We start from the raw sequence: 15175 nt of genomic DNA on the forward strand, positions 1-15175 counted from the left end.
CATGTTATAAGAATGAAGGGTTTGCAAGTCAAATATCCATTTATTATGAGTAGTGGCCGGCCATGGATGGGTCATAGATGATAATATGAATTTTCTATTAGCATTATGGGTTTAGAAAATAAAATAGTGAATTAAGAATGATAAAACATGAGGTGAGTGGGAGGAGAAACCAAAGTTGTCTCCCCCTTACTCCCCATTGCCGTGACTAGAGAAAGAGGAGGAAAAACAAAGTTCTTTCTTTGTTGTTCAACTTGGCCGAATAGAAGAAACAAAGGAGGGGAAGAATTTCGGTCACTTGAATCCTTAGGAAGGTTAGTATATTGTGTTGAAATTGTGAAATAATTACTTGTTTTAGGTAAATTATCATGGTTCTTGCTTAGCCCATGCAAAAATTTCCACTATTGATGGGTGAATAGAGCCTTCGGCTATGGTTATAAGGGAAGGAATTTTGATTGTTTTACTTGAATCTTGATGATGAATGTGTTGAGGAAAGAACTTGGTCTTTCTAAAAATATGAATGGTTAAAGCTCATACTAGTAATAGCTGAATTAAAGAATGCTTGATGTCAAGAGTAAATGTTGTTCATGTTATTTGGATGAGAAAGGGTAGTTAGGTGAAGTAGAGTCTAGCAAATGAGCACATATGTGCACTAGTTGCTAAATGAAGAAAAATCGGCTAACAAGGGTGTACTAAGGCCGAATATGATTTTGAACATTATTGAGTAATGTATGTGTTTTGAATCGATGGAATGGAGAGGATGCTTTAATTGTGTTATGAACAATTATATGTTAAATTAATGTTTGCTAAGCTAGCTATTAAGGTGAAGTGCAATGGTAGTATGTGATTACTAGTGTATATATGGTATTAGCCGAGTTTTGAACTTGAAACAAAATGGTATTTAGTCAATACAAGTAACCATATTTGTAGAATGTATTAAGTATATAATTGGCCTCAACATAGACATGCATATTCGGCCACATGAGATAGATTGGTGTTGCATGTATTCGGTTAGAGGCAAGCATATTGATGCTTTTATCTTGGCTTAGATAATTGGCTAAATGAGAGTGTGGGCTAATATGTTGAGTTTGATTCATGATTTCATATATATGTGACTCTAATGTCTAATGTATATATGGGCTAAGTACCTTGAGTTTCTCTTTTTGATGCTCAAATGATTAAATCAATTTGTTTGTTAAATTAAGCTCAAGAGCAAAGGGGAACTAAATCCGATAAAGGGAAGGAAAAAGTGATCGAATAGCCGTCAAAATCATTCGACAACATCCGAGGTAAGTTTTCGAGTAATGGAACTTAGATTATGGTTTGATTAGATCATGTTATAAGCAAATCACAATCATGCTCTTGTATGTGGCTATTGAGCCAAAAATGGTAATGCTTGATAAGTGACTTGTGTTTGAATTCTAATTATGAAAATGAAATATTGATGTGTCATGATTTATGGATATGTGCATGAATATTCGGATGATAACCGGGCTAAGTCCCGAAGGCATTTGTGCTAGTGACTAATTCCGGGCTAAGTCCCGAAGGCATTTGTGCGAGTTACTATATCCGGGCTATGTCCCGAAGGCATTTGCGCGAGTTACTAGAACCGGGCTAAGTCCCGAAGGCATTTGAGTGAGTAGCTATGTTCGGCTAAATCCCGAAGGTACTTGGTTGGGGAATGAGCGATCTTGCTGTAATAATTTCAATGAATACGCTCGTAAAATCCCAATGATGAGGTATGCTTTGTATATGCATTGGAATAGTTTATTCCTTTTAAATATTATTCGCTCAGTCGATTAATAAGCTTCCGGCCTTTGGTTAAGTTGATCCCTTATGTATGAATATAAGGGTTGGAAATGTGAAGTAGGAATGATTTGAGAATATGTGTATATGAATTATCTGTTTAGTCATATGAATGCTATACTTCAATTGTGCCTAATTTCATTGCTCAAAACTTACTAAGCATTAAATGCTTATTCCGTTCTATAAATCTCTGTTTTATAGATTTTGGTTCGTCAGCTATCAGACTCGGGAGTGTCAAAGTCGAAGTCGCCCACACTATCAAAGCCCTTTTGGTACACTTTTGGTTGAACTCTGAAAATGGCATGTATAGGACTACCCGTTTTGTTGTTGGTCATGTACCCTTTGGTTTTGTACAAATTCATGCGAAAATGGCTTATATATATACTTGAGCATAGCATTATAATCGTTTTGTATGTTGTTCATTGAGAGGTATGAAAATGTTTGGTAACGATTAGCCATTGGAATGGTTAATCATGATCATTTTGGTGCTTTGTATGACAAATTCTAGTTGATTCATGGAAAACCATGAAATAGGTAAAGTTTACCTTAAAAACAGATGCTGACAGCAGCAGTGGTGTGGATTTGAAAAATCACTAAAAATAGTAAAAATGGAATTAAATAGTGAATAAATTATGTAATCGAACCTTGATGAATCTATTTTCATATGAAAGTAACGAAATGATCATATGAGCCGTATTTTATGAGATGGTTAAGTTTTCGTGAAATAGGGCCAGAGCGATTTTTGGATCCCCTATTCCGAATTCGGAAATTCTCTATAAATTAACCAGAGATAATTAGAAGTCATGCCTTATATGTACAGATTTCTTTTCGAGTCTAGTTTCTTTAGAAACAAACGGCATAAGTATTGAAGCCCTGTACAAGGAGATATCTAAGTCGTAATGCATGAAGGTCAGAGTAGTCGAACCCTGAAATAGGGGAGACTTTAACTAATAAACTGTACTAATTGGCTGGACCAAAAATTCTAGAAACAATTTTGTAGATGGATATATGAGTCTAATTTTAGGTAAAATTTACGAAACTGGTTTTCGAGTTTTGGAACTCAAGATATGATTTTTAAGGTGGCAGTGATGCAGTTAGCCAGCTTGTCTGGAAATTTTTAAAATGGACTGTGAAAATAAATGAATTAAGTCTGTTAGCACCTCGTGTTCGACTCCGGCAACGGTCTCGGGTATGGGGTGTTACAGACTGCCAAAGATGCCATCACACTATCAAGCTATCATCGTGGGTAAAAATGAATACAAACCTCTTAATTTTATGGCATGCATAGGGACTTAGTCAATTTTGAATATGTCATTACGATTTAGCCAAATGTATTGGCTTGTAATGGTTAAGGGTTTGATGTAGTGTAAAGCCATGTAAATTGGTTTATATTGGCTTATATTGATATTTGATTCATTTTGTATAAGGCAATGAGATGTGGCTTATATTGATTATTTGGTTGTAAGCCTATTTATTTAAGTATACATGTGCCCATGCAATGGTGATGTGGTTGGTGGTTGTGTGAATGTGATGAGATGTGTTGTGGTTATGAATGCTTGATGATTTAATTGGCATTTGTTTAGTATGATGATAAACATGGCTTAAATGAGAATTTGTAAGTTGGGCTTGACAAAGTATGAAGTCTTATGCATGTATAAGTAAAGATGAAATGATCACGGTCATGTCTTGTATGTGTATGTTCAAGTGCTCACTTATGCCATGCTAAATGCCTTTGAAGTCATGTATGTGTATGTGCAAATAAGGGTGGAAACTGGCATGGAAAATAGCCTCAAAGTTGTCCATACGGGTAGGCACACGGGCGTGTGTCTAGACCATGTGTCACACATGGTCTGCCCCCACGAGCGTGTGATCCGGCCGTGTGTCCCCTGTACCCTAATTTGGTAAAACAGAATGCTTAGTAGTAAACACACGGGCAGAGACACGGTCGTGTGTCTCAGCCGTGTAGAGGCCACGGCCTAAGCACACGGGTGTCTGACTTGGCCATGTAACACCCCAAACCCGGCCCAGACGTTATGGCCGGATCCGACGTGTCACATTGAAGTTTTTAAGAAAACCAATGCCTCTTTCAACGTCCTTCTTAGTGTTCTAAAAGATAGTCTTTGCTAAGTTAATAAAGTGAATGGAAGCTGTGCACCAGGTAGGTATCCGAAACAGAGTAGGTGAGCCATGAAGGCTGCTTAAGTACCAATGCTCTTGATTGGATCCAATCCTAGACATGCCCACAACCATTGCCACACTTTGGTGCTAGGTTAGGTTTTAAGAAAAACGAGTTGGAATTGATTTAAGTAGATATTTTTGATAAACCAATTAATTGTATCGTTGCATTTATTTTGAAAACAATTATCATTTTGGAAATGCACCCTAGGTCTAACTCATATTGTTATCAGAAAAATATAGGGTATAAAATAAAATAATCCCAGAAAAATAATTAAAATGGCCTTATTACAACCCAAAACCAAATAATAATATTAATAAGATAAAACTTATAAAGAAATAAATCGGCTACTTATTGCAATTTAAAGAACTAGAAACAGTAGTGCGGCCATCTCCAAATCCCTCGCAGCTCCAAACCATCTAAGCTTAGGGATTACCTGCACAGTTAGAAACAGGGTGAGTTTACGAAAACTCAGTGTGTAATCCCAATAAAACAAACAGTGAAAACACAGTGTTAGTACAATCTGGGCCAAAGCCCTATTTAGTCTTGGCATATACTAGGCCGAAGCCTTTCGTTTAACGGTTACTGGGCCGAAGCCTTATCATAAATCATATCTCTGGGCCAAAGCCTTTACTGTAAATGGTATGGCCCTTAGGCCCATTTCAATATCACATGTAATGTCAATCGATGTATGCAAGCCCATTTGGGGAGACTACTCGACCCACCATCCGCTACTCTCCACCCGTACCAACGAACACACCATGTGGGGAATGATTCAACCCACCCAACCAACACACCACTGGTAGCATAGCTGCTTTATCATATAGCTGGAGGCCTAGCCTCTTTTAATAACTGGGGCAAAGCCCTTTTGATAAACTGGGGCAAAGCCCTTTTCTGTAAACTAGGGCAAAGCCCTTTTCGGTAAACTGGGGCATAACCCTTTTAGCACTTCCTCCATTTATAAAACCCAACCCATGCAACATGTCATGTATGCAGAATGTCATGCCCATATTTGAATCAAACAGTCACAGTCAAATCATTCATATCACCAACATATATTCACAATCAAAATCCGTCAACCACACAGTCCAAGTCAGTCACTTGCCCACAAGGGCAAAACAATCATTTTTCATATTCTAAGGGTAATTTCGTAATTTTACCAAATATCAAGGTTTTCCATGTTCATCAACAATTATCAATATTTTCGAGTGTTTAAACAATGATCTTTAACCCGCTTTATCAAACTCGGGCTATTGGGCCCAAAACCTCTAATGGGCCCTACGAATGCCGATTTAGCCCATTAAGCCCACTTAATCCAAATTTTACAACAGTACTAACTGTGTTAACATGCAACTTTTCCATATTCCATTTTCTATCAGTTTTTCCCAAATGGGCCCGAAGCCCATTGGGCCCGATTCCATCCCATTGAGGCCCAACTTACCATCGTGCACAAAATTGAGTTCTTACATGTTCCATCGATCCAAACACCGATCTTTTCGTATTTATCACATCTATTCCCAAACGCAACATTACAAGTTCCCGAAATACCGGTATTTTAGCATTTCAGCTTCTCAGCAAATATTAATCTAAGCTATTATGAGGGTTAGTACACACCTGTTACGAGTTGAAGTTGAAACGTTTCCAAAATCAATCGCCTACGATAACCACCACCTGTCACTCAAACTTAGCTAATCCAATATCAATATATGTAAATCCTAAGCACATCAGTCATACGGAACATAAGGGCATATTAGTCATTTTACCATACAGGGGTATTACGGTCACTTTACCCTACAGGGGCTTTACGGTCTTTTTACCTAATAGGGGTATTTTAGTCATTTCACCCTACAAGGGTGTTTTGGTAAATCTACAAACCAAGGGTATTTCAGTAATTTTGTAAACTAATGGTATTTCTATAATTTTTAAAAAATCAAGGGTATTTCTGTAATTTTGTAAATCAAGGGTATTTTGGCAATTTTACAAATTAAGGGTATTTCGGTAATTTCACAAACCAGTGGTATTTTGGTAACTTTACAAACTAGGGATATTTTGGTAATTTTACAAACCAAGGGTATTTTAGCAATTTTACAGACCAGGGTATATTGGTAATTTTGCTGATCGAGGGTATTTTGGTAATTTTGTAAACCAGTGGTATTTTAGTAATTTTGTAAATCGAGGGTAAAACAGTAATTCTATAAATCAAGGGTAAAATAGTAATTCTATAAATCGAGGGTAAAATGATAATTCTGTAAATCGAGGGTAAAACGATAATTATGTAAATCGGTGGTACTTTGGTAATTTTACAAGTCGAGGGTATTTCAATAATTGGTAAACTAAAGTATTCTAAACATGGATAACAATACTAATGGCCCTAAAGCCTATTCTCGGCCCAAATGGGCCCACACGCTCGTGTGGCCCTTTTAGCCCAAATCTAGCCACAAATATTAGATTCACCTAGCCTAGCCCAATATTTACTACACAATCAAACAACTTATCCAATTGGGCCCGTAGGCCCATTAGGCCCACATGACCCCTTTCGGCCTATCGCAGCCCGAAGTAGCCATCTTACAGCTAAAGTAGTAAGAAATACACACCTGATAGGGGACTGGAGTTAATCCACGCTCCGTGCACTCTTAGCCGATGCCCAACCCAAACGAGCACGCCATACAGCGAAAGGGATCAGCCAAGAAAGGTACTTCTACTCTCCTCATGGTTCTCTCTATTTAAAGCCAGCTTCGCATCCACTTTTATGTTAGCTTCCCGATGTGGGATCCCTCCAACATCAGGGTTTAAATTCAACACCAACTCTTGCCGCCCCCTGTTAGTAAAATAAATGCTCCTTGCTTGCCATGGGATTCGAACCCATGCCTCCCCTCAGATGCTCCACACGCTACTTGCTACTAAGCCACAAGGCTTTTTGTGTCATATTTTATCCCCAATTAATTATAAGGTCTAAAGGCCAAAGTCCAGGTTCCCTTAAAAAAACTAAAATAAATTGCAAGAGCCAAGGCTTGAACCTAGGCTCCCATACAACCTTAATGACGCCACAACCACTAGACTACAAGCTTCCTTGTGTCATTTATTTAACACAATAACTTAAAAACCCTCATCCAAGCATCCAGTTTTTTTTCACTTAATACCAAAATTTTTGCTAAAGCCCAAGTTTGAACCCAAGATTTCTCCAACACTTCTCAGGGCCATTAATCACCAAAGCAGACATTTAATTGTGTCATTTCATTGCACAATTAAATACCTATATACAACCTCCTTACGGACCTGCACTCAAGGCCTAATACTTCTAGGCCCAAATTTGGGGTGTTACAGGCCATGTGACCTTAATTTAGTTCATGACGTCATAAATAGAGAGTTACACGGGCTGAGGACACGGGTGTGTCCCAAGCCACACGAGCGTGTGAGACTACATGGCCTACCCACACGGGCGTGTGACCCTCTAAAATAGGAAAATTTTCTAAGTATTGTATAAGTTCTGAGAGTTCTCAGTTTAGTCCTGAACCACACCCAATGTATGTTTGGGGCCTCGAAGGCCTCTATAAAGAATGATATGCATGTGAATGAAAATTTTTAAATTTGGACAAAAATTTAGGTCTCGATTTTGTATGATTGTGTGAATTTATGTCCGGTAATGCCTCGTACCCTGTTTCAACATCGAATACGGGTAAGGGGTGTTACATCGAGGCATAAAATCATGCAATTAAGATATGAAATTGAAGTTTGGTATTTTCAAGTGAATAAATCAGGTTGTAATATAGTTTTGTGTTACAACGAAACATCGAGAAGTATTTTGAGAATCATACCCAAGGGATTGCAAGATTGGAGTAAATTCCTATTAAACTAATTACCTAAAAATAAGTAGTAATCTACTTAGGTGAAGAATTAATAGTGCTGAATCAAAATTGGGATGACAATAAATTTAATTAACTATCTTAAAACTAAAACTAAACCTAAGTTAACGAAATTTTCCTACTCCTACTTTCAGTAAAGCAAGCTATTTGGAATAGAGTCAATTAAAGCCCTAATTATTAACTAAGTCGATAATTTCCCTTAATTTAAATATTTACCACCCTTAGCTAGGAATACTCTTTCAGTCTCAACTTCTCTAAGGATTACCACCTAAAATACCCTACTGATCTCACTTAGGCACACAAATATCCTTTCTGCCACACTTGAATTTCTTTAAGGTTTTGAACTTAAAGAAGCTTTAGGAGTTATTTGAGCAAAATAGTGAGTTGGTAGACTCTACTTGGAATTTTTGAAAATTTTGTGATTCTCGGGCAAATAATTAAGTTTTAATTTTGGTTTGATTAGGATGGAACCGGCTGATTTCATTGTGGGGACACAATGACTACCGATGCTTAGCTATAATGGACTAAGGAGACCATGCAAAATTAGGAAACATATATGTGTGGAGAGAAAAGATTTCTCCTGAATTAACCAGTAATCTCCTTCTCATTTGCAACGTCTTTTTCGGTTGCTCCGAAGAAGAAGAAGAAGAAGAAGAAGTTCAGGAAAGCTTTGCATGAGGCGGTAAATGTGATATTCAAGTTTGAGAAGCAAAGAATTTGATAAGCTGGTAAGATCTTGAGCCTTCCTGTACTTGTGGATTGGAGGAAAGAGAAGTAAGAATTGTAAGCTTTTGTATAATTATGGATTCTGGGTTTTTAATGTTTGAACACGTAACACCCTGATTTTGGGCCTAGTCGAAACAGTGGTTTTGGGACCACAAATTCGACGATGAAAATTTTATTTTTTATTATATTTTTATGGTCTATAATTTCATGGAATAATTTTGTGAAAATTTCGTTTGAAAATTTTGACGTTCGGGCACTTAATTTAGTCAGAAGGACTAAATCGTAAAAAGTGAAAAAGTTGAGTTCTACATACTAAAGGTATCCAATTGTTATGAAATTTTAAATTGACGGTCTTTAAATGGCAATTAGACCATTGGTTAATTGCTGGACAAAAATAGACATGAAATGGGTGTAATAAAATATTTTTAAGTTAGGGTTATTTTGGTAAACTAATAATTAAAAGAATTAAAAAAAGGAAATAAGCCAAATTAGCTATCATCTTCTTCATTCAATCGTTTCTACCAGCAGCAGCCATGGTTAAGGTTTATTCAAACTCCCAAGCTCGATTGTAAGTGCTCCCTAGCCCCGTTTTTAAAGTTCGTTACATTTCTGAAATCTCTGTAACGCCCCAATTTTCGTGAATTCTGTGATTGTTTGGTAAAATTTAAAATTTTGTGTTTTTTCTGCTTGATGAAGGTTTATTTATGATAGGGGGCCTCTAGAAGGCCCAAGCTTAAGCTAAAACCCAGTAACTTTGTGTGATTTTAATCCATAAGAAGAAAAGGGGGTTCTGGTTAGCAGGGGTCTTAAATATTATTTGGGTAAAATAAGACATAAGGAAGCAAGTGGCAAAGTGGCATGTGGCGCCACTGGGAAGGCTATAAAAGTGGCGTGTAGAAGTGTAGGAAGAGCCCAGGTTCGAGCCGCAAGACAAGCAAATAAGGTGTTTATTTATTTATTTTTTGCACAAAAAGGGGAGGTGATGGAACTCAAGGGGGAACTCTGTTAGGGAGAGTTTAAGATGATAAGGGGATTGAGTAAGGATAAAGATAAGGGAGGAAATCTAGGAGCTGATCAAGGAGCAAGAGATGGCCGGCCAAGGGACATTAGCATGGGAAATTCGGCTAGGGTAGTGCTTGTATAAATTCGGCACAAGGGGGTAAGTGAGCCGTTTTCTGATCACTCTTCCTCTCCATTTGTTATTCTTTTCTTCTTCTGTTCCCCATAGCCGAATCCTTCAGCCACCTTACTCTATACCACCTTCCTTCCATTATTTTTAAAAATATAGCCGATTGCCTCAAATCCCGAAATCCCGAAAACTTGATTCCTCTTATACCGATTTCCCTAGCCAATTCTCTTAATTTTTCTCATCATCTTTGGCTGATTCTCTTATCCTCTAAACCCCAAGTTTCTGTCGATAATAACACAGTAAAACCCTCATATTTTATCTTTCTCTACACTATTGCAAAAAAAAAATGAAAATCCCACACTATCCTAGGGACATAGCCGAATAATGGGATCACTGAAGGCTCGACTTTTGTTATCGTTTGAGGGCTTAGAGCTGCATCAGAATCAAGTAGGAACTAAGGGGGGACGTTGACTGAAAGAATCGGTGGTAAGTCTTTCCAACTTAGTCTATCTTTCGTATTTTAAGAAAAGTCGGAATCCCTAAAAGTTAGGGAGGTTGTCGATTTGGACTCCCTAAGGGGGTTGTGATAACAGTATTATTTTGGTAATAGTGTGATTAAGAGGCTGTTGATCAAGGGCTTGGACAAGTGGAGCGAATGGATCTGGATCGAGACGCTACTTTCGGCAAAGGTAGTAACGCTAAGGCCTAAGGTGTTATTGGCTGAATATGGTAAGGAGTTAATATGTGGTTCGTTTCGGTAGTTAGATTAACATGTTAGTAATATAATTGTAGGCAGTTCGTGCGTGGATCTCGTCAGCGAATCGTCATAAAACAGGTGTGTAACTGACACCCTCTCATAGACTAGATTGGCAAAAACCGAAAAGCAAAAATGCCGAAAAGTCAGTATTTTGGGAATTTACGGGTGTGCGAATGATCGTAAGATAGTTGGGTTTGTATATTTGGTAATCTAAAGTAACAAAATGCAGTACGCGCGATTTCGTGCATTTTGATAATTTGGGCTTAATGGGCCAAAAATTGGGTTAATGGGCCAACGGGCCCAATTCGGTAAGTATGCGCGGTAAGTGTTCTGATGGTACGTAAATGGTTAGGATATGCATGAAAACCCTAAAAGTAGCTAAATTACTATAATACCCTTATGTATGGAAAATTACCATGATACCCCTGGGTGTAAATGACCGATATGCCCCTAGGGTTAATTTTGTCTGAAAAGCATGTTGATTTAAATCTGTATGTTGTATGCCATGAATGAATCTTTGTTGCATGGGGACATGGGTTATATTTTGGAGGAAGCGTCCTGGTGGCTATGCCACAATTATCTGATCTGGTGGCTCTGCCACATATTTCTGTTCTGGTGGCTCTGCCACGATTATCTGTATCTGGTGACTCTGTCACATTATCTGTCCTGGCAGCCATGCTGCATATTTCTGAGGTGTGTAGCGGTTGGATGGGTTGAGTAGTCTCCCCACATGGTGAAAGGTTGGTAAGGGGGTGCATGTGGTTGGTTATGGGCCTATGGGCTTAATTCTGTATTCTGTTCTAGGCTAAGGCCGATTTATTCTGTTTATGTGGGTTGAGCTGATATGGGCTATCGTTGAGTTAATTTTACACACTGAGTTTCCCCAAACTCATCCCCTATCTTCATCCATGCAGGTAATCCCCAACCATAGTGGGCTTGGAGCTGCGAGGGATTCGGAGTGGCCACTTGTTCTGCACTATAGTTTTCTTCTGGAGAATTGGACTTCATTTTTTCATTTACTTTGATGATTTGGGTTTTATTATGTAATAAGGCCGCTCTATTATTTTTTTATGGGTTTGGTTTATATTTTATTATGATGAACTGAATTTATATTAACTATCAAAATGGGCTAGATCTAAGGTTCGTTTTCAAAAACATAAATTGATTTCAAAGTAACACGATCTCGAACAAGGTTTCTACTATGATAACGTTTGCCAAAATTAAATATGTTTTATTTTAAAATGAACATAATTACAATGGTAACCTAAAGGAATACACGATGTTAGAGTGTGGCAATGGCGGTGTGCATGTCTAGGATTAGATTCGAAAGAGCTTGGTACTTAAGCAGTCCGATAAACTCACCTCCTCTTTTCCGGTTTCCTACCTGGTGCACAGCCTCCATTCACTTTAACCCTTAATGAATTAATCCTTGGAACATCAAGTATGATTTTCTGGACTAAGAATGGAAAAATGTTTTAACGCTTTGATGTGGCACGTCGGATCCGGTCATAATGTCTAGGCCGGGTTTCGGGTGTTACAATCTCGGTAACTTAGTTAAGCTTATTCTAGCAATAAATTAACCTAGGGTTTGTATTTGGAAAAATACCCATAGGTGAAATGTGTTTATTTTGATGTTTTATGGTAGAATATGAAGCTTGAAATTGTGTTAAACAACTTTTACCAAGCGATTTTACGTGAATAAGTACATGTTAGAGTGCGAATTTGAGGTTGCTATAGAAAGGAAAAATGATCAGCATGTCATAAAGCATAAGGAAATAGGATGAAGTTTAATTTTTGATCCTAGGGGTAAAAATGTAATTTTGACAAAGTTTAGGGGCAAAATTGTAATTTTTCCAAAATATGATTTTGGGTTAATTTGAATAATCTGAGTCCTAATTAGGCTATATTTGAAATGATAGATCAGGAAAATTTGAAATTCGGGCTAAAATCGAAAAATATCAGGTTGTGGACAAAATGGTAAAAATGGCTATTTTCGCATACGAGGTAAGTTCATAAGATTTTTAATAATGCAATATGTAATTTAATGTTATTTCCTTGATATTAAATTAGATGTAAGTTCAGGTGTAAATGTAGTAACATAATTGTCATTTTAAGTAATTTAATGTATTTATATGATATGATGATCATTATCATGAAATATTATGCTTTGTGGATTATTATTTAGTAATATGTAAATTATGTGAGCTATTTGATAAATATGAAATGCTACCAAGTATCGGTTCCAACATTCCGTGGAAGACGGCAAAGGTGTGTGATTTAGGAAAATCCCGTTTGAACCTTGGGAATAGATTAGGATACAAGTGACATGTCACTAGGATATTTGAGTTCCGAACTCGTTGAGTTGAGTCCGAGTTCACTTATGGATGCGAACATGCGAGCTCGTTGAGTTGAGTCCGAGTTTGTGAGATGTAACTAGGCATCTGAACTTGTTGAGTTGAGTTCGAGTTCACTTATGGATGCGAACACCCGAGCTCGTTGAGTTGAGTCCGAGTTCACTTATGGGTGGGTTACATGGTAGCTTGGTTACACATATATTCCGCAGGCTATTGAGTTTGTCTAGCTGTGGGCATGGCACTTATGTGCATGCATTCCGTGTATTTGATATATTCCGAGTGTTCAACGGGTAATTTGTCGAAGTATTCGTTGATGATCCCAATGAGATATGTAACGCCCCAATTTTCGAGAATTCTGTGAATGTTGGCATAGGTTTAATTATGTTAGTGGGCCTCTAGAAGGCCCAAGCTTAAGATAGAACCCAGCAATTTTAGTTAATTTTTGTTCCATAAGAAAAAGCGGGTGAAATTATGAAATAGGACCTATGTGAAAATTTTTGAAAATGCTATAGGCTAAATTGAAGTGGCCAAATAAATATGAGTGCAAAATAGGAGGATTTGCATGAAAAACCTCCTATTTTACATGAAGTGGCCGGTCATCATGTTGTTGAAGACAATATGTGCACTTGATATCCATAATTTATGGTACAAATTGAAAAAAAATTGATAATGGGTTAGGTAAATGTTCCATGATGGGCATGATAAGCATTATGGGCATTTTTTTTATTAACATTATGGCATAGGTATGACACAAATAATATAGGTTATTTTGTGTCATAAAATGTTGGGTAATAAAATAACAAAAGGATGAAAAGAACAAAGTTTTGTCCATCTTTGTTCATCATAGCCGAAAGTTAGAGAAGAGAATGGAGAGGAGAAAGCTCTTGAGTATTCGGTCACTAGGAGGAGGAAAATTGAAGGTAAGTTCTTGGTACCTTGCTTCTATTTTGAGGTTCATGAGTTCTTCTTGATTCTACCTTAACTCTTGAAGCATATTTTGGTTTTTAGTTGTGTTGTGAGCATTTAGTCATGAATTAAAATGAAGGAAATGGTTGTTGTTTCATGTTCTTTTGATGAAAAATGGAAGATAGGTGAACTTGAGCCAAACAAATGAGCATGCATGTGCCTTAGATGCTAAAGGGAAAAATTGGCTAACATGTTGTGCTTTAAAATGATGAAATGGAGATTATACTTAAGTAAAATTATAGATATGTGATGATTGATTGGTGATATACATGTTTAAATAACATGCATGCAAGGTATGTGTGAAAGAGTGATTTGGTAATAAATCTGCTTGGGACAGTAGCAGTAACGTGAATTTGGAAAATCACCATAAATTGTGGGAGATGAATTAGAATCTGAATAAATTATGTAATTAAAGCTTATTGAGTCTAGTTTCAAATGAAATAAACAAGAACATACTTTGAATTCTGTACAATGAGAAATTTGATTCGTAATGAAGAGTGGTAAGATTAGTCAAACAGTGAAACATGGTAAACTTTGAGAAAAATCTGGTATTTATTGGCTAAACCAAAAATTCTGAAAATTTTATGGATAGAAGATATATTAGTCTATTTTCATGGAAAATTAACGGCACTTAATTTGGAGTTTCATAGCTCCAGTTATAAATGATTTAGTGACTGTTGCTCAGGAAGACAGCTTGCAGTGAAATTATGATTATGTGGTAAACACTGACAAAAATTTGTTAATGAGTTGCTTATTGATTTCTTATAAGCTTACTCTGATCTGTAGGTGTGGTTGGCCGAATATTGTAAGGGGTTAATACGTAGTTCGTATTTGAATAGTTAGATTAACGTGTTAGTAATTCAATTGTAGGCAGTTCGTGTGTGGATCTCGTCAGCATATCGTCGCAAACAGGTGTGTAACTAACACCCTCTTATAGACTAGATCGACACAAGCCGAAAAGCCGAAATGCCGAAAAGCCAGTATTTTGAGATCTTGCGAGTGTGTTAATGCTCATGAGATTAATAGTTTGATGTATATGGTAAATTAAAGTGATAAGATTGTAGAGTGCGCGATTCCGTGCATTTCGATATTTTTGGGCTTAATGGGCCAAAAACGGGATAATGGGCCAACAGGCCCAAATTTGTAAGAAAATGCGGTAAGTGTTTCTGATTGTACGTAAATGACTATGTTATGTATGAAAACTTTAAGAATAGTTAAATTACTTGAATACCCCTATGTATGCAAAATTACCATTATACCCCTAGGGTTACTTTTGACTGAAAAGCATGACGATCTGATTCTGTATGATGTATGCCATGATTATATATCTGTTGCATGGGGACTTGGGTTATACTATGGAGGAAGCGTCTTGGTGGCTATGCCACAATTATCTAATCTGGT

At 37.1% G+C, this 15175-nt stretch overlaps 1 long non-coding RNA gene across 1 annotated transcript; it reads right to left on the reverse strand.

The window, feature by feature from the left end:
- Positions 1–4266: 4266 nt before the first annotated feature.
- LOC121219859 (uncharacterized) lies at positions 4267–6629 on the reverse strand. The gene is made up of 2 exons (XR_005916865.1): positions 6574–6629; positions 4267–4415 (listed from the first exon to the last, which is right to left on the reverse strand). It is a non-coding gene; the product is annotated as an uncharacterized lncRNA (long non-coding RNA).
- Between the last annotated feature and the right edge of the window lie 8546 nt (positions 6630–15175).

The sequence above is a fragment of the Gossypium hirsutum genome, chromosome A03, assembly GCF_007990345.1.
Source record: "Gossypium hirsutum isolate 1008001.06 chromosome A03, Gossypium_hirsutum_v2.1, whole genome shotgun sequence".
In the NCBI taxonomy this organism is placed as follows: Eukaryota; Viridiplantae; Streptophyta; class Magnoliopsida; order Malvales; family Malvaceae; genus Gossypium; species Gossypium hirsutum.